At 38.0% G+C, this 20753-nt stretch overlaps 1 protein-coding gene and 1 long non-coding RNA gene across 2 annotated transcripts in view; one reads left to right on the forward strand and one right to left on the reverse strand.

Annotated features, from left to right (window-relative positions):
- Positions 1-20753, reverse strand: part of LOC124280315 (kazrin-like) — a 149940-nt gene that overhangs the window by 93441 nt on the left and 35746 nt on the right. The gene's annotated exons all lie outside the window — the stretch shown is intronic.
- On the forward strand, positions 938-20119 carry LOC124280334. The gene is made up of 4 exons (XR_006899656.1): positions 938-1032; positions 1327-1329; positions 18585-18595; positions 20106-20119. It is a non-coding gene; the product is annotated as an uncharacterized LOC124280334 (long non-coding RNA).

The following is a 20753-nucleotide window of genomic DNA, read 5'->3' on the forward strand; positions in this document are numbered from 1 at the left end:
CCTCTACATTACTCTGTAATTAACAATCAACAGTAGTAATGGTGACTTTGTTTGAGGGCGGTGTGGTGGCCTAGTGGTTAAAGCGTTCACTCGTTACGTCAAAGATCCGGGTTTGATTCCCCACATGGGTACAATGTGTGAAGCCCATTTCTGGTGTTCCCCGCCATGATATTGCTGGAATATTGGTAAAATCGGCATAAATCGAAACTTACTTTGTTTGATCGAACATGTTGAGAGAACATGAAAGTGTTGAGAGAATGTGACTGTGTTGAGTGAATATGGTGAATCAAGGGTATGCATTGTTATTGAGGATACAGAAAAGTACACCCAGCAGAATGGATTCAGACAAAAAATAAATCGAACATGTTGAGAGAACATGAAAGTGTTGAGAGAATGGATTCAGAGAAAAAATAAATTGCCTTCTAAATGCCACACAATAACATTCAATGTAACAAATTCTTGTCAAGAAATATAACTGCCCCATAAGTGACTATCGAATGTTACAATACACTACACGACACTGTTTCAATACTTGACACAGACTTCACATTTCCTGTAAGGACCCTTGAAATGAATTATGGGTTTTCCCGGGCTCCCAGTTTTAGAAGATAAAACTCTTGGTACACGTTTATTGCCTTGAATTTGATGTCAAATATTACCATGATTACAAGGCTCAATCATCTCAGTACATGCTATATATTGCAGTGTTCACGAATAGCATCGGACCCTCTGACAAATCCGACAGATTCGCCAACAGTCCTATAGAAGTCTACAACCCGCCGGCCCCAGTGTCTGACTGTATATTTCACAATGACTTTCACTGAAGTTGTTATATGTGACATGTTTCACTTGTTTGCTGTCATAAATCTTATGTTTGTTAATAATTTCAATGCCAATTATATGAAATGTTAAATCTGAAATGAGTGTTTCATTATATTCTATGGGTCCTGTGAATTTTCAATGTTTCAGACAGACATCTGAAACTTACAGGACCCAATGTCCTGTTACTTTTAAACACCATTCGTGAAGACTGTATTGTTGCAGTAAAGAAAAGTATCAGTAACTGCTTCAAGACAAGGTTATTCCCTGAAAGTAGAAGCCAAACATTCTTTTGTCAAATAACTCAACAATAATGTCAGCATCCAGTGATAATAACTTTCTTCTGTGATAAAACTTAAGATAAAACTTAAGAAACAAAATTTCTTATCTAGTATTTTTCTGAAACAAATACTAATATGTACATATGAAATCAGGGTTTTACAGGACGCATGATTCCTGCGTATTGGACGCAGAAAATTGATGAAGTACCTCTAAATTAAAATCCAGTGAGTTCTTTTGGACGCAATATAATTTCTTTCTAGGAAAGAACTTTCTGAGTTTGTAATGATATCCCATATTAAAATATAAACATTCTTTTTACAATCATTATGCTAATGACATTGAAAGTAGCACATATTATGACATAATCAAATGGGAAGCATCCATGATCATTGATTTCATGCAAATTGATGACTCTCAATTTTGGAAATGGACTCTCAGAATACATATGCCCTGAGTCCCCAGGACTCCCAGTTTCAAAGAGCTATGTAAAACCCTGTGAAATATCTGAACGTAGACAGTGAGGATAGTCAAATTACTAATTAGACACATAAAAGCTGTATTTATACATATGCAAATAACAAAAAATACATGAAGGAAATTAAAAAGCAATGGATGCACTACAGCAGAAGAAGAGAAATAAGAAGGCTGCTCTACGAGGCATTGGTAGAAACAATAGTTTCACATTACAATGGGTAGTTAAAAGTTGCATATTTCCAATACCATGATAATATGACATACCCCTACAAACTGGCACAGGTAAGAATTCAAGAGAACATCTTCCTTAGTTTCTAAATGAAAGTTACAGATGTGGCAAGAGATGAAACTACCGCATCGTATTATAGAGACGACTTGGTCAGGGAGTACTCCTAAAAGGGCTATTTAGTTTGATTAATCTTTAGCAAACATGCTTGTTGTGAGAGATGTGTGAGTGAGTATGGTTTTACACCGCTTTTAGCAATATTCCATCAATATCACGACAGGAGACACCAGGGCTTCACACATTGCACCCACGTGGGGAATCGAACCAGGGTCTTCAGCATGATGAGCGAACGCCTTAACCACTAGGCTACCCCACCGCCCCGTGAGAGATGATAAATGGGATAAGTTGCTTCATAATATTATTAAATGGACTGATGCTTGTGATGTTGATCATTGGATTGTTTGGTCCAGACTTGATTATTTACAGACTGCTGTCATACAGCTGGAATATTGCTGAGTGTGGCATGAAACAATAAACAAACAAAATACCACAGCAGGTCATAATGACCTCCCTGAGCCTTGATCACAGCAACAGGATGTGATGGTAATTATGGAATATAATGAAGGTTATTAATTCCTAATAATTTTTTAGGGACATAAATGATTCATTTTTCAAAACTCATTCTGGTCAGGGGTGGAAATAACTTTAAAATTGCTAGTGTACTCCGGAACAGTGGCACATGTAAAATCACTTGCCCTGATAATTTTTCCACTATACCATCCGTTTCCTTGTTGATTTTTTAAAATAAACAACATAAATCACATTGGAAAGTCAACTGGACACCGGTACAGTGTAATATGCAAATTTTCTTGCCCGACAAAAAACACACACCGAAACTCGGACGTCGGGCAATGGGTTATTTCCACCCCTGCTGGTGCAGTACAGTCAATGGATACATATTCTATTCAGGTGGGTACAATGTGTGAAACCCATTTCTGCTGTCCCCCGCCAGATATTGCTGGAATATTGCTAAAAGCAGCGTAAAACCCAACTCACTTGCTTACTCTATTCACAGAGCAATTACAGAGCACAAGATGTCAGTGATGAGAGTCTGACAATACTATTGACGACATAGGTCTAGACTTAATCTCCTTAACAACAGCAGGAGATGATGACGTACAAAACACAGGACAATGCCAGACCTCCACAACAATCAATACACACTGTTTCCTCAGGAACAGCCATAGATGTAATTTATGACATATTGACCAAAATATAGGAATTGAATCAATGTATTAGCAACATCTGCATTGGCTACGACCATGAAATGACTGGTCATTAAATAAAGGGTTTACTTTATGGATTCTTGGGAAGAAAATACCTAACAAGTCCAGGCCTTCAACATTTGCTCATTTGGTGCCATAATACATTTTCTTAAAAAAATTGTAAAATGTGTGAAGCCCATTTCCCATTTCTGCTGTCCCTCCCTGTGATATTGCTGGAATATTGCTAAAACAGTAAAAGTGGCTGGAAACCATACTCACTCACTCACTCACAACAGATCACGCTTTGACAATAAATACAGGAAATCTTCTTCCTTAGTACTTCCTGGTAGGCTATTTGTTAGATTTATGAACACTGAACGACCAGAATCTGAATTGTACAGTCACGTCCTCCATAAAATATACAATAAGAATGCTGACTGTCCCATTTCCAACTACAAGCCAATGACAGTACTGTTTCTAGTGTATGAATCTGAATAATGCATCTGCAGCTAGTGTATAACATGTGTATCTACTGTCTGCTAATAGTATAACATGTCAGTTTCAAGCTAAAGAATATTTAAGTCCTGTGACTGTCACTTGACTTCATTTTAAGTTTGAATGCTTGGATTTTTATTGGCAACGGTTACTAGGTACCCTCACAACCTGCCCCAATCATGGTAATTCCAGTCTCCATGATGCCCTGCCTGGCACTGAGAGGGCGGCACTGTCTGGACCAGTATCTGTGTCATATTCTGTCACACGGAACCCCCATGTCCCATTAGGTCGCTGCGACCTGTAACCCCTAATCATGTAACTTTGTCAGAATGATGACTCAGTAGCCGGTGCTTATTAGGGGGAGGGAAGGGGGGAGTTCACAATGCCTTTCTTCTCATTATCATTTCACTTAGCCTAGACTTACTTTAGTCTGTCATTCAGACCAGGAAACAAATACAGTCAATTTTGTTCATTACGAACATGCTTATAACGAACTGAAAGATATAACAATCTGTTTCTGTTTTCTAGCCACTAGCAGTACATTTAATCGAAATGCATATAACAAGCTACAGTTATAATGATCTAAAATTGGTGGTTTCTTTGAGTTTGTTATGATTGTATTTTACTATATGTCTAATAAAAGCCTCTGCAAGTCCATAATATTTGCAAACATAGATGAGCGACATTTTTTATCTCCTTTTCATAATATATTATTTTGGCAATTTAAGAAGTCCTTCTTTATATAATACGGTGACTAGATGATAGCTGAAGACAAATATCAGAAATATAGTTATGCATTTAAGTGGTCTTTGACCTTAAGCCTAGGCTGACGACCTTGTTTAGCAAAATTCTGTTTGGTCTTACTTTAGTGAGTGAGTGAGTATTGTTTTATGCCGCTTTTAGCAATATTCCAGCAAATATCATGACAGGGGACACCAGAAATGGGCTTCAAACATTCTACCCATGTGGGGAATCGAACCCATGCCTTCAGCATGACAAACAAACGCTTTAAGCACTAGGCTACCCCACCACCCTGGTCTTACTTTAATAAGCTCATCCAACAATAGTACATATAACACTAACTCCTACAAAAATGATGCTATGAGCCATGTTGTCTCAAAGGTATTGGCACAGACTGTTACAGGTTAAATAGAATCATTCTGTGAGGATCCTCAAGTCTCAATAGAGCCCTCAACTTGCTCAAGTTGAAGCTTGAGCTGTAAAACTGGTGAGAGTGGAATGATACAGACTGTTTTATTCAATGTATTCTCCCAGGTTGTAACAGATACTATACTCAACTCTACTACTCAGATGTTGTCTTGTTTAAACATCAACAGATTGCTATAATATATCCCTGCGAGTGTTACCATAGAAACATGATAGTACTTATCTTGGGAGTCCAAATAAAGAGCCCTTGGCAAGCAAACTGGCAAAAAATTGTTGTTTTGTTCAAAATTGGGACTTTTTAAAGTTCATATTTTCTAAACTTCAGAGACATTTATACATTGAATTTTAACACTACATTCAATTCACCAATATTAAAGTTCTTGTTTTCCAGAATTCAAAGGAATTTTTATAATGAATACATTGCATTCAATGTTCAACAAAGCGTTAAAGCTTCTTCCTCTATATCAGCCCTGTCACCAGGTTATATAAGACACCTCTACACAGCAACAAAATTAGATACAAAACCATAACATTATTTACAAATACAACAGCATGAAAAGGGAAATGTTTAATTTTATTTTGGGAATTTTTACTGACATCTGCAGACATGGGGCCACATATCGGCCTTGGAGGTCGCTGAGGTCTAAATATATCCCTGATATGAGACTGATAAATAGCCGTTTCATTGTCAGGCACTTGTATACAGGTGAATTATAAGGTAAGTGAATGCTTTAGGAGTTGAGATATGAGTTCAACATTGACTCAAGACTATTACAGAGTACAGCACTCATTGTTTTTTGGTTGTTTTTTAAAAAAACAACAACAACCCAAAACACAGCTCAGCTTTGTGAAAGGATGCGAATTATGCATGCCATAATGAATTTTTATCTCTTTTAAAAATTCAAATAAAGTACCATGTCAACAAATGAAATCATGAACAAATGAAAATTAATCATGTCATTACACTGTCTGGTTATAGAAAGTACTCATTATGATTTTAATATATTCTATTAATTAATAGTGATGTGTGTGTATGGCTGCTTAGTCCAGGGGCAATGGGGTAGCCTAGTGCTTAAAACGAGTGAGTGAGTGAGTTTAGTTTTACGCCGCACTCAGCAATATTCCAGCTACATGGCAGTGATCTTTAAATAATCGAGTCTGGACCAAACAATCCAGTGATCAACAGCATGAGCACTGATCTGCGCAATTGGGATACGATGACATGTGTCTACAAAGTCAGCAAGCCTGACCACCCGACCCCGTTAGTCGCCTCTTACGACAAGCAAGGGTTTCTGAAGACCAATTCTAACCCGGTCCTTCACGGGTCGGTAACAAGGAGGAACATCTTTCGATGTGATATGGTGAATCTTCTGCATTCCAGGCAAACTCTTTATTCACTCGACCATGAAGATCGTTTGAAGGTTTAATTGAACAGATCAAGCGCTACAGTAAACTACTACTACAAACTCAAAGGGACAACTAATTTTAGTTCGTAATATGCATTTTAACTAAAACGTACAGGCAGTGACTGTGATAAAAACACAGTTTGTTACATCTGTCAGTTCGTTATAAGCATAGACTAATGCTTACTCTCTGAATATATATAATTTTGATTGTAACAAATAAACCCATTTAAATTGAAAAGGAACCCCAGGGAGACCAGAGATTCAGACCTGTATAAATCTAGACTTGCTTCATTTAGACCTTTTAGTATTGCAGGGAGGGCTAGGCTGTAGGGAAAATAATTTGGTTCAGGGACTGTGAGACAGACTAGTATTAAGCATAGTTTATTGTATTTTGTTGATCACAGTTACCAGGCAACTGTACCCGTTCTACACTGGTTTCCTCAAAACAGGCATAATGTACCAAGAAAACATGAACAGTCACGCAAGTTTTTATCTTTGTGTGGGGTACTTATAAAGATTACAGACTGATCTGTCAGGGGTGTTTATTGTGGCCGAGCACTCAATATGGCAGTACTGTTGTTGGAGAAGGCATCACTACCAATGACCTTTGACATGCTGTGATACGCCAGATATCAAAGGTCAATGAACTAATGGTCTGTTTTCATATCATTTTGAAAATATTGACATACCATGCCAAACAAACGCTTGAAAAATAGCTTTGTCTATATGACAACTTTGTCATGGCACAGGTTTCAATTTTCATTGTCATTCAGGTAGAGGTTAGATGTCTGGCTGTTGACGTTTTCCAATTTATTTTTCTCTGTGGTTCCTGTGGTTTAGAAGGAGGGGGGTAGCCTAGTGGTTAAAGCATTCACTTGTCACGCTGAAGACCTGGGTTCGATTCCCATATGGGTACAATGTGTGAAGCCCGTTTCTGGTGTCCCCCGCCGTGATATTGCTGGAATATTGCTAAAAGTGGCGTAAACCTAAACTCACTCACTCACTCGCCCCTGTGAAGTAAAATGCTAATTAATGATACCATGACATTTTGGTTCATATTTGGGGACTGATCTCAACCTACTCATGCTCCGATATCTTGTGGTATCTAATCGAAAAAAAAAATAATTATTATAATGAAATGTTTTATAGATCATAAGGAATTAATCCAGGTTTCAAAGTTCACTTAGAGTAAAAATCATTCCTTTGCTTAAATTGGTTATTATAATACAAGTCACTTCTTCAAAGCCATACTATTCCATAACATTTTCAAAGCAGTGATTTTTATAATTTATCATCCAAAACTGTGTTCAACAGGAGATATCGCTTGTGTAAGATCATATGATATCTCCTAGGAGATATCGTTTTGACAGTAGATTTGTACAATGCCCTGACAATGCTATGATGTCATCAACTTGATGACGTCACAATGCTATGACATCGCTGCACTGCAAGTCTAATGGTAGTACAGTGTTGAGAGATGTACATTTTTCATTGAAAACTAATGAAGAATGATTTTTGATGATAAATACAATCTCACCCTCGTGTCTACTGATATCAATTATATCAACACTCGTTGATAAAGGTAAAAATATCCTCGGCAAGCCTCGGATATTTGTAACTTTAAAAACTCGTGTTGATATAATTGATATCAGTAGACACTTGGGTGAGATTCTCTATATATACATATATAGGGAAATTTACAGTTCCAAATTTTGGTATTTCTGCAGAGTTTCGGGCAAATCCTCTGAGCAGTTCTAGATACATTACAAATCATGAATAGACATTTGGAATGAGATAACACAAACAAAAAACATGCTGTTTTCCTGAACATAACTAAAGTAAATTCATATAATCAAACACACCATGCTCTACTAACAAATAACTGAACAAAATAGGGCAAATAGCTAAATCCGTCTTTCCAATCTGCATCCAGCAGTGATTACCACTTCTACTAGGGTGTTTACATACAAGCAGTTTGTAATCTACAGCCACCTAGGGGTAACGACCTTACATTCATCACAGGTAATGAAAACAAGACATTTTTTTCAAGAAATATTTACACCGTGTAGAGGTATTTAGTGCATCACAGCTCAGCGACCGAACGCTACACGGTTTTCGCATTCCAGTGTACGGTCTTGTTATCCGTAGCTGTGTAACAGGGATTAATGAGTAGTGAGTTAATCTTGGCCCAAGGACTTTTCTTTACATTTTTCATCATACTTATTTCTTGAAAGGAGACAAACATGACAGGTTTGTTTTTGCACCAGTACTCTTACACAGAAAAACACAGAAGTAAATTATAAAAAGTAGACATTTCGACTTGCTCGGAGGACACAGATTGGATAACCGATTGCTTTGGGTCAAGAGGAAGGCATCATTTATCCAGCATGTGACAGAATTTTTCCTTTTCTCATTTTTCTTGACAAACACGTTTAAATAATCACTACATAATGATTAAAACACACACCAAAAACATAAAACAAGGCATCTTAGGTCAACCAAATTTATGCATGAAAGGTAGGTCAGACTTGTTGTTTCTTCCTTCTATTCTTTGGAAAGACAATAACAGTATGAACCTGTGACAGCAGACTTAATGTGTTTAACAATGTCCTGCACAGAATCCTGGACAGTTATCCATGATATAGCCTATCGTATGTAGCTACAATGTGTCACTCTGATAGTTATGTATTATGGCAGTCAGTGCCCAATTTTTTAAGTCTAACACTAGTAACAGCCTCAAATTTTCTCACTAAGGATAATTTTTCGGACATTTTCATGTTCTTATATTTCAAGTTAATAGCCGTTTCCATGACAGAACTTAATCTTGTTAGATTCTGACTTCAGGCTGGTGGATCAAGCCATAGGCTGTTACTTTCTGAAATTTTCTCTTGGGATAATTTTTGGTAGAGTTTCATGCTATCATAGTGACCAAATTTAATCATGTTAGATTCTGGTTTCAGACTAGTAGATCAAGCCACGGAGTGTTATCGTACCATGATATATAATGACCATACTGCTGCATATATGCTCATAATATCAACCACTTGCCTAGACTCAAGTATTTGCAGACTGATGTCATTATTGCTGAGTATGGCATTGAATAAATGACCCAGAGTGATATATAAGCATATAGCATAAGCAGCAACATGTTTTATACCATATCACTGATGACGTATCACATATCGCACATGTATAAATGCTATATCACATATCATATTTGTGGGGGTTTACTGCTTTCGTTACACATACAAAGTGTGAATGGACAAAAGTGTTCTCTATGCAAGTCCTTGGGGAATAAATAACTGTTGGGCTGTTTGAGTCATCCAAATGATAATTTTAGATTGCCTATCAAATGTAACTGACATTTCTATTTTGGTTGTTAATACAAAGTTCAAAGTGTGATTTGTTAACTTGTAACTTTAATTCTTTCAATTTAAGCTGCTATGATGATGTCATGCTATTGTTGCTGTCAATTATGACCCAGGAATTCACTAGCCATTCTGAACAGAGCACTAACAAATAAAACTGGAGCATCTCTTGCCTGCATATCAGTGTTCACGAATGGTGTTTCAAAGTCACAGGACATTGGGTCCTGTAAGTTTCAGATGTCTGTCTGACCCATTGAAAATGCACAGGACCCATGGAATAAAATTAAACACACATTTCAGATTTAATATTTCTTATAATTGGCATTGAAATTATTAACAAACATAAGATTTATAAACAGCAAACAAGTGTCACATGTCACATAAAACAACTTCAGTCAAAGTCATTGTGAAATATACAGTCAGACACTGGGGCCGCGGGTTGTAGACTTCTGTCTGACCGTTGGCGAATCTGCCGGATTTGTCAGAGGGTCAGACGCTATTCGTGAACACTGGCATATAGGTATAAATTATATATCAACCATACCACAGTTTAAGTCTGAGAAAATACTCAGATACATCCACATTGACAGGTTCTCCTTAGACGTGTAAAGATCTGGGTTGGAATTGATCTTCAGGAACCAATACTTGTTGCAAGAGGCAACTGGTGGTGAAGCACACCGACTTGGTTGATTCAAGTATGGTAGATGAGGTGAGGTGAGGTGAAATTGGGTTTTACGTCATGCTTGAGAATATTTCGCTCATATGACGACGTGCATGCATGTGTATGTGTATGTGTGGCTGCTTGTACTAGCTCAGACTTAAGCTGGTTTTATAGTGCTAGCCCACTGAGATACCATGCCGCAGTGAAGCATGAATACCCCACTCAGACACATTATACTGACTCCGAGCCGACCAGTCCTTGTTGTACCCATTAATGCCGAACGCCAGGCAGGGACCAACAAGTACCATATTTTAACGTCTTTTGCTATGACGCGGTCGGGGATTGAACCCACGACCTTCCGCTCTCCGGGCGGATGCTCTAACCACTACACCACGGAGGCGGTCTATGGTAGATGAATGCTTATAATGTCAACCACTGGTTTACCTGGTTCAGACTCAGTACACACCGTCAGACAGCTAGAATACATAGGAGTATGGCTTTAAGCAACAAACAGACCGACAGTTTTTCATGTATTTTCCATTAATAATGTGCTTATGGTTTCTGACTACATACAATGGCATCAGCACATCAGTAATATCCTTGTACATCGAGGGAAATATACCTGCATGGGGATTGTTGATGGAATAGCAATTCTTAGCATACATTCACATGTTCAGCCTCGACAAAATCTTACAGAAACTCCCCTTGAATCGACCATAGAAACCACCAGGTATAATCTCTCCATCATGTACTACTGATTCAGGCTGGCTATAGATATACTAGTATATCATACAGATCAATAATTGTTAATTAAATATTGATCAATTATTGATAAATATCAGAGAAGTAACTTCTAGCATACATATATATAAATACTAAAGAAAAGAGTATATTTCATATCACTGGTGTTAGTGACACATTAATGCATGGATTACTTTGTGATAATTTAATATTTAAACAAGGCAGTAGCTTTCTGTCTTTCCATGCAACATAAACAAGTCTGTTCACCTTTACTTCATCACAATATTTTACATGTGATATTATCGATGACACAATTTTCACATTGATAATCATAAATATTTCTTGACACCGATAATGACGATTATTGATCTTTTTCTGTATCCAGTAAAGGGAAGCAGTTCTTTGGCACATATTAGCCATGTTAAAGCTGATAACCATGAAATGCCATGATGCAAAAATGTGACACTGGCAAGAGCAACGAGGTAATATAACTCATCAATTCTGACAGCTAAGCCAATTGATTGGTTCTGATCCCTCTCCAGAGCATGGCGGCAACACATTTGGTAACGTCATGGTTGTCAAATGCATGGCAACAGATGTCTCCACATGACAACAATGGTTTGCCACAGGTCCATGGATTGTCATTTTATCAACATATAAACTATACCTTCCTCTGTCAGGAAGCATTATTGATTTTATATGGTTTTTTTGTCATTGTTCTGTGAATCAAGTTTGCATCGAAATACAGAATTTAATTATGTGATCTTTGTAATGTTTATTGAGAATATCTCCTGATCGATGTCTGCGTTATTATGTTACCTGTCTCATTTCAGCTCAATTATACCATACAATTAGTGATGCCGTTACAGGAAGAATTCTGAAATTTGAGAAATTTTCATACACAAGATCACTTGTACACTTGTCCTGGATCAACTGTGACTCGTGAAGATCCGGGTCAGAATTGATCTTCAGTAGCACATGCTTGTCGTAAGAGGCGATTAATGGGATCGGGTGGTCAGGCTCGCTGACTTGGTTGACATATGTCATTGGTTCCCTACTGCGCAGATCGATGCTCATGCTGTTGATCCCTGGATTGTCTGAGCCAGACTCGACCGCCTCCGTGGTATAGAGGTTAGAGCGTCCACCCGGAGAGCCGAATGTTGCGGGTTTGATCCCCGACCGCGTCATACCAAAAGACCTTTAAAATATGGAACTTGTTGGTCCCTGCCTGGCGTTCAGCATTAATGGGTACAACAAGGACTGGTTGGCTTGGAGTCAGTATAATGTGTCTGAATGGGGTATTCATGCTTCACTGCGGCATGGTATCTCAGTGGGCTAGCACTATAAAACCAGCTTCAGTCTGGGCTAGTACAAACAACCGCACCTACACATACACAGGCATGTATGTCGTCATATGAGCTGTATGTTTTCATAATTCTTTAGAGCCTGGAATGATTCATTCATTATATGAACTGGTGTTGCACCCATGTTGGAAATAGAACCTGAGCCTTGAGTATGATAAGCGAACGCCTTAACCGCTAGGCTACCTCACCACCCCTTTAGAAGTGCCCCCTATTAAGATTGAACATTAACATGACAGTCCATATTTTCTTGTGCACATTATACGTTTTACATACGTTAGCCCCATTGACTTTTGAACTGTGAGCAAGTGAGTTTAGTTCTATGTCGCTTTTAACAATATTCCAGCAATACCACAAATGGGCTTCAGACATTTTTTAACTGTAACAATTCAAGTATGTGATGGGCGCTTATTATGGTGAATGTGGTTATTAAAGGCTGGAAATATTTTCTTTGTAATCATAAGTACAAGTCTTTGCCTATATCGTATCACGCAGCTGCGTATCACATATCATCAGCCTCGTATCACACACACCAGATCCTACTGGTTGTATCAATCAGCTAACACCATGGGCACATTACACAAGGACCAAGGCTTGTGAATGAACTGAGCTTTCATTCATCTTAATATTTTATTAACGCTCTTGCTTCCTTGTATCTAGGTTACATGCACTTACAACGTCAACAATCTGTCTTCTGTGCAGGGTTAGAAACTAAGAATGAAAATCAGGGGTTGAAATTATCAGAACCCTACTGTCATAAGTTACATATTTAGGGAGTCCCACGATTAAAACACACACAGAAGACCTCAATGACACAGAATCCCCCCAAAAATTTGAATACAGGCCACTTTGAACTATTAATACATTGTGCACTATTGCCGGAGACAGAAATTGCCAAAGAGTGAGTGAGTGAGTGAGTGAATGAGTCAGCATGGGGGTTACTCTGCTTGTAGCAATATTCAAGTAACATCACAGCAGGGGGACACCAGAAATGGGCTTCACACATTGTACATATGTGGGGAACCGAACCCGGGCCTTTGGTGTGACAAGCAAATGCTTTAACCACTAGCCTACCCCACCGTCCCAAATTGCCAAAGAAAGTGTACTAGTCTTGAAAAGTGAAAATATATAGCAACATCGTGAAAAAATATTTAAAATTATACCAGCCTTTAGGGCACCTTCATCCTAAACAAGACTGACCAAAGCTAACTGAATGGGTGCTAACGTCTATCCCTTAACTGTACAGAAATTGTATATCAACTGAAACTTTAAGTTGAATCTCTTGGTTCTGAAAACAGTCACTTGATTTTATGATTGCCTATCATGAATTATTGAAAAGAGCTAATGTCATGTCTCTTAACTCATCGGCTAAATTTGGCATATGAGATAATTTATTCTAAAATGTGTTCTTGACACTACTGGTTTACACACATTGTGAATAGCAACATGCTTAATGACACAGTTCTGTAACCAGTGTCTCTGGACCAGTTAATCCAGTGATTAACATCATGAGCATCTATCTACACAACTTGATACTATACGGTGCATCAACCAAGTCAACGAGCCTGACTACTAGTGGTGTTCCGATTAATTTAAATAATTGAAGATTGGTCGCAGTGACCAAACGACCAAGCAATCGATCACATTTTCTCATAATCGAACATAAACGATTTTGGAACTACTGTTTTAGTTTTGAAATACTTGACAATGGAACATATCGTTGAAGTTGTCAGGGCCTGAAAACGTGTTTAATTCTTAGAAAACTTACTTCACTAACTGAAAAGCCATGACTGAATATTTCTTGAAGACTCCGGGAAATTTATGTTCAAGATGTATTAGTCATCACTTTAAAGTAGCAAGTTGCATCATGTTATACATATCTGCAATAACAACCTGGATATGAAAATCTGAAAAATGACGCTAACCAACTTTTGTCGATGATTGTTCGTTGGTAATGAAGCAATCATCAATTGTGAGATTTCAACCAATTCCCAACACTACTGACCACATGATGCCATTAGTCATGACTTACAACAAGCATGGGTTGATGAGGACCATTACTAACCTGGAATGTTTACAGGAGGACTCCATTGGTTCAGGAAGAACAGGAAGTCTGACAGTGGACAGAACAAGCTACATGTTGTAGAGTACATCGAACATGACAGCTGCCAGACAGCCATGAATAGCTCAAGGCAGAAGTATGTAACCTATGACTGCTGATATATCATAGGTTTTACATGGCAACATTTGCGAAACATAGTATTGGGATAGGGCACATTTAATAAATGTCCTGTTTCATGTTAGTTTCTTTTAATTGATACACCTGTGGAGTAACATATTGCTTTTTAGTGTGTAAGCTAGGTTTAACAGTAACATTATTCTAGTTAATTCATGGAATTTCATCTCAAGAGAGTGAGTTTAGTTTTATGCCGCTGTTTTAGCAATATTACAGTAACATCACGATAGGGAAATGAGAAATGGGCTTCACACATTGTACCCATATGGGGAATCAAACCTGGGTCTTCGGCGTGACAAGTGAACGCTTTAACCACGAGGCCACCCCATTTCATCTTGATGTGGTGGGAGGACATTGAGAAATGATGCAGGTGTTAGACATTCACCATCTTGGTGAAACCCTCAAGCATGATTATGGTGCTGATCGACTTACAAACATGGTCAGGGGGAACTGGGATTTGAACACATGGTCACAGGTTCACACATCACCAAGGGACTGAACTCTGCACAGCAAATTGCAGTGTGTCAGATGACAAGGCCACCTGTGTCTCCATTATTAAATTTATTACTGGTTTAGTGTTTTAAAATATATCACAGGGATTTAACTAAACTTCAAATCAAGTAAGAAAAACGTAAAAAGTATCCCAATTTTGAACAAAATGACACATTTTCCTGCCAATTTGCTGTCCAATGGCTAGATAAATCTCTCTCCTACAACATGTCCCCACTAGTAAATGTATTCTTGGTTTTGTGTTTCATAAAATATCACAGGGATTTAACTAAATTTCAAATTAAGTGCCCTGGCAGGGATATTGTGAACAATGTAAATAAATACCCCAATTTTGAACAAAATGACACATTTTCCAGCCAATTTGTCCTCCAATGGCTCTGGGAATCCTAAATAAATCCCTCTCCTTGAACATGCATATCAAACAGATTTTTTTAGCTTACGGGAATGCAGCGACTTAGAACAAACTAGATGATGCGAAACATATCTCTTTTTAACATGTCCTAACAATACTGTTACCATGGCTACACAACACATTGACAAGTAAATGGATAGAAGACAATAATTCTTTGTTTTCATGCATATAACCTTGTAAATAACATCATGCATGAATGAAGATCAGACTCAAACATCTGAATTAATAACAGCTCATAGCAATTTAGTTTTTATCGTAGTCATGGTAACATAATGACAATAATTCATAACAGACCTTTGATCATGTTGATATAGGTTTCATTATCAAATAGTGACAAATAGTTTGGGTCAACTGAGATCAAACAGCAAATATCTGGATAGGCACATCAACTACTCCAATCGTCTGAGACTAGTAATAATTTAGACCGATTATTTTTTCCCCTAAAATCTTGTTTGCATAACCACAAGCCCGGAAAGAGTTGCAGACTAGTTGGATATGAGAAACACTGTCTACCTCTGAATAAGCAGTTCAAAGCAGTCAAAACACCTCCACACAAAAAGGTAACACTTTAGAAACATGGCCCTTTTTCACAATATATTAGGATAAGGAACCAGATCAAACCGTCACTAGATTTAGCATAGTTGTTGCAAGGCGTGACAAGGACAGATTGTAGTGTTGTATGTACCTAGTTACTTGATACAAGGTATATATTGTACACAGCAAGTGCTCTGAAACAGGCAACTGTGCTACTGTCCTTTAGAAGCACTAGGTGTCAAACTCGTTGAAAAGCATACAGCTGTATTAGAAATTCAGTACACTGGAGCACTTCTATGCAGCCAGCGACTGGCTTGCTATACCTGTAACATTTCTTTTCGCCCTGTAATATTTACATATAATTTACTCGCTTTAATGAATATTACATTCAAGATCAACGAACAAAATTTTACCAAGACTGACATACACAAGGAACCCTTGTCATACAACTTTGCATAAACCTTTGGCGCTTTGTATATTTACATATGAAGTCAAGGTCTTAAAGTCTAAATCACTACTTGATTGAGAACACAGGTATTAATAATATTCAAAGAAATGACTTAACATTGGAAAATATCTAGTCAATAGATGCAAATGGCTCTGGGTGATGGACGTTTTACAAAATCATCATTCAGGTAGGTTTTGATGAAATATGTCACAAATGTTCCAAACGTTGATGAGTATTCTGTGTAATGATATGATGTAAAATTGACAGCAAAATATTTCACTTCATTTCTACATTCATCACCAACGATATTGACTGATAATCAATAACCCCTATGTAAATTATATATTATAATTACTGCCTGAACATTATGGTGTATAAATCTTATATACACCAGCTGATACTGCTCATATATCGGGTTTATTGTAAGCTGTTCGTTTCACCTTGACAACCGCGAAATGACAAAGTCTGGGGCACTGTTTGGTCTGTTTTGCAAAGAACACCGAGATAAAAGCTTTGTATTTCCCGGCTCGGATAACACACGATACAAATGGTGGACTGTCATGCGAATGGTACATTACCACTGGCATTAAACCGTGGCGTGTGGTATTTGCCTCAGATCCACGGTTCTTTTTCTGTAAATGTCGAAACCACAGAGTATATCATGATACGTCTAGAATCTTCCGACTAAGAATAAGATGAGGCGAACGGGCCGATCAGACGTCAATACAGGTCTCAATTACATATGCTTACCTTTGACTAGGTTGATGCGGTATTCTTTCAATGCCATTATTATAATTTGATGTGCTAACAGAAATGTTGTTGTGTTGTTGTCTTTGAGTGCCACGCCCACGATGCACGTGTTTGTTGTGGCATGATCAAGTCAATCAAACTGGCGCGCGACCACCCGAGGTTTTGTTCATGTCGTCATTCAGTATCCACCCGCTCCAGTGTCGCTCACGATTGTCTGACGAAAATTGCTGTGTAGCTTTATCCAATTCACGAAACACATCCAACGAAAGAAGAATTATTACAAAAGGTACACGAAATCCTGTCTAATCTCCACACATAACGTCTGCTAAGATATCACCCGGTCATCTTGGGCGATCTCATTGTGATAATGGGGGTGACAGGTTGACACACGCCACGGCGTAACAGCTGGAGGACTGTCTCATATCGCACCAAGGGGAGGAAGGAAGACAGGTGCGACGCGGAGCGACAGTAATGTCGTTGTGCGTTATTTACATTCCTGGTATGTGTTTGATTGTTGACATTTTTGTGTTAGTGCGAAAACGACAGGTGAGTTTCGGCCATTGTTTATACACCACAGTGAGTTTAACAACAGGGGATGGACAGGCCATGGCCGCTCGCGCACGAAAGCTCTGCCGGGAGATCAGCTGGTATAACCCCAAGGCCGCTGTCAACGGCTGACAGATTACAACTTTTTTCAATAAAAAATCTACATCGAGACATTGTTTTGTTTTCTCAGTAAAATTGCGTTATTAATCACATTTATCACGCCCCCTATTAAATTAGTTATTTTTCGGTTGATAAATTGACATTTATCACATATCATAATTAATTTAGTTATTGAGTACACACCACAGCTCGTTTTGTGTCATTGACCAACAAGTATATATATTATTTATACATTGGCGGATCCAGAGGGGGGATTCCCATCCCCCCCCCCCCCCTAAAAATTCCTGGATCCGCCCATGTTATGTATTTATAGGAAACGAAATCTTTGAATAAATTACATACTGCTTTCACGTTTCGATTAATCTTATAACATTAGCACAGGGTTGAGCTATTTCAGAGCGCCCACAATAAGTTATTCTACTATTTATATAAATATATCATCTATTTAAGAGGACGCGGTGTGGTGTTATCTGACATATATATTATTGCATGTAAATAATGTACCATACGTAGGCTATGTATTTGTACGTTGCAACGTGTACCTGAATATTTTACAGGTTATGTATTTTTGTTGTGGAGGGTGTGTTTCCTTGTACTTTAGAGTAACCACGCCTACATAGTCCGTCATCCAGATCCTGATACAAATATATCTAATACAGCCATGCAAGTGTACGACATGGGGCATGTCTAGATTTCTACAGTTTCTGAAAATGAAGAAAGTCTCTGGGCCCCATTGTGTTACATTTTACCAAGGTAATGTAAGTACGTATTTCTGTCAAATATATTCATTTCAAACACTAGATGTTTGTCTAACGCCCAAACGCAGTGTATAGATCTTGAAGACATATGCCTAAATGCACTTGAATCACTTGTAAATAGTGGATGATCTACTCAGATGATGAAAATAACATCTCCACATTTTGTGTATTGATCAAGGAAAAACAAGTCTCACATCTTATCCTTTTTTAACAGTTTAAATCATTTATTTAATAGCTCCAATAATTTCCACTCCAAATGCATTTAAAGTTCACATTTAAAAAAACGACATCAGTAGGGCAGTGCGATAACTGCATTTATTCCATGGCGCTCCCAGCACATGGGACCTTCCCACAGACAGGGCACCCATCTACTGACATATACGTGACTTGGCGTAAGTCATACAGGAAATCCATGGCCGACTCGTGTCGTTCGAGGATACGCCGAAAACACAGGTTACGAAATGCAGCTATTAGTGATGAAAGGTAGCTGGGTGGCGCTATAATGATTTTTAAAAGACGCTTCAGTGTTTAACCAACCTCTGTGTATAAAACATGTAAATCAGAGAATAGAACTTGAACTGAGAAAAATGAAACGCGTGATTTCCTTGTTTGCTATTGTTTTACGCCGCAGTCAGCAATGTTCCAGCTATATGACGGCGGTCTGACAATAATGAAGTCTGAACCAGACAATCCAGTGATTTACATCATGAGCAGTGGTATACGATGACACGTCTACCGGCCAGCGAGCCTGATCACCAGTGTATGAAATATGTTTGAAAAATAGCCAGCCCGAATATGATAATTTGTCTATTTAAATGGCAAAATTAAACAAAAAAGCTTCCAAAAGTTGCCAGCCCAGACCAAAAGTTACCAGGTTACGGGTTGTCGGACAGGTCTTATTTCATTCACTGTGATCACACGATCACGTTAGTCGACTCTTTACAAGCATGGGTTGCTGAAGAACAAATCATTACCCTAATATTACGACAAAGTATATTTCTAAATCTGTTAAAGAGCCGAACAGTTTTCACACAGATATAGAACTCTAATCTGTCTCACAGTCACCGAACCACATTATTTTCCCTACTGCCTAGCCCTCCCTACAATGCTGAAGCCCTAAATGAAGCAAGTCTAGATTTCATCAGGCTCAGGAATCTCCCATCTTCTTTTCAGATTAAATGGGATTATTTGTTACTATCAAAATTATATAAATTCAGAGACTAAGCGTTAGTCTAATAAAACTCTTACAGGACAATAACGTGCGTGGTATATGTAACGTAACTTTAATATAAATGTGTCAATCAAACAGCTCCTGCCTATCTGACAGAATTGATTGAGAAATATGAACCTTCTGTAACGTAACTTTTAATCCCGCCTCTGGAAAACAGTTATTAACTCTGTGGAACGAAACAGTTATTAAATAATCATTGACAATGAAATATAATCATCTCTTCCAAAAGTTCTAAAGGATTGATATACCAGTGAAAAAGACTGCAGTGTTTTTAATTTTCAGACCATGCAGACAGTAAGTTTGGAGTTTTGGCGCATAACAAATCTACTGTATTATTATTATTATATTATTATTATCTAGACTTTTAGATTCAGGAAAACTGTCATTAATAATATATGAAATGTCAGGGTCTGTATGACATTTTCAGACACTGCATATTTGACTTGCCAAATATTCTAGACTTTCAGTTACATCAAGTAAACAAATTGTTGAAAAATAGTGTGAGTGAGTTTAGTTTTACGCCACTTTTAGCAATATTCCAGCAATATCACGGCGGCGAACACCAGAAATGGGCTTCACACATTGTACCTATGTGGGGAATCGAACCCGGGTCTTCGGCGTGACGAGCGAACGCTTTAACCACTGGGCTACCCCACCGCCCCGTTCAAACAAAAAAACATTAACGTATACTGTGCCTTGTGCATCATGCGTGATCGTGTTCTTTAGTGTTTTGCGAGTAATACACACGCGTGTGTGTGTGTGTGTGCATGTTTGTGTGTGAAACATCTGGCGTTATATATGACAGAAATCCTATTAAACACGTGATAATATATCATCTGCTATGACTTGAAGCTAGACGATGGACCATTGGGCCTTTAAGTCCTGAATAAATTGTATGTCTGTCTCACTGGCTGCAAATTAAGAATATCAAAAAGGCTTGTAG

Source organism: Haliotis rubra, unplaced genomic scaffold (assembly GCF_003918875.1).
Source record: "Haliotis rubra isolate DU_JTF1 unplaced genomic scaffold, ASM391887v1 Scf265, whole genome shotgun sequence".
NCBI lineage: Eukaryota > Metazoa > Mollusca > Gastropoda > Lepetellida > Haliotidae > Haliotis > Haliotis rubra.